The sequence below is a fragment of the Melanotaenia boesemani genome, chromosome 2 (assembly GCF_017639745.1).
Source record: "Melanotaenia boesemani isolate fMelBoe1 chromosome 2, fMelBoe1.pri, whole genome shotgun sequence".
Classification (NCBI taxonomy): Eukaryota; Metazoa; Chordata; class Actinopteri; order Atheriniformes; family Melanotaeniidae; genus Melanotaenia; species Melanotaenia boesemani.
The window spans coordinates 38,848,881-38,851,045 of NC_055683.1; the positions used below are offsets into that span (position 1 = coordinate 38,848,881).

A 2,165-nucleotide genomic window follows, 5' to 3' on the forward strand; every position below is an offset into this window, starting at 1 on the left:
ACCATTCTGGACACAGCCATTGAGGCAATCCACAGAAGATTTGTCACACATGGTTCTCTCCTTGCTGATTTGGCATGGCTAGATCCCAGAAAGTTTGATCAGGTCAGAACTGCTTCTCTCCCTAGTAATGCACTTCAAAACCTCAGCACATGTCTCCTCAAATTTGATAGCAGGGCAACTGTAAATAACCTCCAGTCAGAACTGAAAATTTTTGCTGGACAGTGGGACAGGCTTAAGGCATCTCATGTGGATGAGTACAAGACCAGAACAGCAGAGGATGGATCTGCAGAATGGGAACAAGAAAGTGAGATTGTGACCAAAAGCTGTGATTCGTGCAAAAATTGCCCACTGTGCTGCTATCAACTTCTCAGACGGTTCAACATGCTCTCAGATGTTTATCGTCTCCTTGGGCTTGCATACAAGTACCTGCTGACCCTCTCTCTGACTCAGGTAGCCTGTGAAAGAACATTCTCAACACTCAAATTTATTAAAAGCAGACTCAGAAGCAGCCTGTCCGCGAACAGGCTACAGATGTTTATGCTCATGGCCACTGAAAAGGACATTCTCATGTCATTGGACTCCGACATGGTCATTGATCGGGTAGCTGAGAAGAGTGAGCTGTTGAGAAAGTTGCTTTTGTAGCTTGATGAGGGAAAAAAAAATGATCAAAACACTCATTATAAGGTATCAGATATTAGATTAAACTTTACTGCCATTGCATAAACATATACTGTATAAACATTGGTTGTTTCTCCAGCCTTAACCTGTCACTGTTTTATAGGATGCTGTCACTCATTTTTGGAAGCCTGCTGTGGTTTCCTCAAAGTAAGTACTGCATAGAATTGGTGATTCAACTAATTTTCTAAAAAGCAGTACTGTGATCACCTGAGTAAGTCCATCAAGTCTTATTCTTTCTCATCTTTCTTTCCCTGGTTTCTTTCACTATTTAAAGGGTTCCATGTTTGAGGAAATATTATGTGCTGCTGACCTGAGTTTTGCTGCTGCTGGATGTCAATGCTGACTTTATTAATATGGTTTATTAATATGGTGGGTACATACTGTTTATGAAAACAGTACTCACTTTTAGTAATATCTATCTAATTTTTGCTCTACTGTGTCATATTTTGTCATACTTTTTAGGATCCAAGAATATGTTGTTCATTTGTTCAGGAGATTGAGTACACCATGCATCCTTTTGGTTCTCTCCAAGTACTGTAAGTACTGCATGGAACTGATTATTCAACTATTTCTCTGGAGTACATAGACCAGTACTGTGATCACCTGAGTAAGTCCATCAAGTGTTATTCTTTCTCACCTTTTTCTGTCTGTCTCCTATCACTTTTTGAAGGGTTCCATGTTGGAGGAAATATTCTTTGCTACTCTGCTGTTTGTGTGGAATAAATAATCTCTAAAAATATTGCTAAATCTCTCATTTATTAATAATAATATTCATCAGTGAACATGTTCCATTATTCCCTTGTCTTAATTTTGGCTATGCCATTATATCTTGTTTAGATCAAGCAGCCTTTTTGTTTCTACTAAGTAGAATAACTGTCCGAGAGAATGGTGTGGTTTTAAATTTATTAGGCTTAATTGTTTTTCCATCAATACCTGGTGGGCTGGTCTGGGCTCAATATGCCCGGGCCGATTTTTTGTCCCAGTCCAGCCCTGGTCAACGGTATGATGTTGTGAAGGCCACCGTCCTAAAAGCTTATGAATTAGTGCCGGAGGCTTAGAGACAAAAATTTAGGAATTTCTGAAAAGAACAATGCCACACCTATGTTGAATTTGCAAGAGAGAAAAGCAATTTATTTGACCATTGGTGTGCTTCTTGCGGTGTAATTTCTCTTGAAGCTTTAAGAGAATTGATGTTGTTAGAGAAGTTTAAAAAGCAGCTCCCCTGAAAACCTTGTTGTGCATTTAAATGAGCAACGAGTAACGTCTCCATCGGAAGCTGCAGTAATTGCATATGAATACGTTCTCACTCATAGAGCGGTATTTCAGCCGGCTGTTAAATCAGCCGTATTCGAAGCCTCAAAACGAGTAAGAAACAAAAACCTGGAAGAAAGCATTTGTTTCTACTGTCGTAAGCCGGGGCACTTGGTCGCTCAGTGCTTGAAACTGAGGCCGAAGAATTGTCCTCCCGTCCTGAAAAGGAAGTGGGC

At 40.0% G+C, this 2,165-nt stretch overlaps 1 long non-coding RNA gene across 2 annotated transcripts; it reads left to right on the forward strand.

Moving 5' to 3' along the window:
• The first annotated feature begins 215 nt into the window (after nucleotides 1-215).
• LOC121651785 lies at nucleotides 216-1,417 on the forward strand. 2 transcript variants are annotated; one of them, XR_006012483.1, is made up of 4 exons: nucleotides 216-450; nucleotides 782-825; nucleotides 953-1,047; nucleotides 1,141-1,417. It is a non-coding gene; the product is annotated as an uncharacterized LOC121651785 (long non-coding RNA). The 2 variants fall into 2 exon arrangements; XR_006012489.1 differs by lacking the exon at nucleotides 216-450 and adding an exon at nucleotides 658-684.
• Nucleotides 1,418-2,165: the final 748 nt, after the last annotated feature.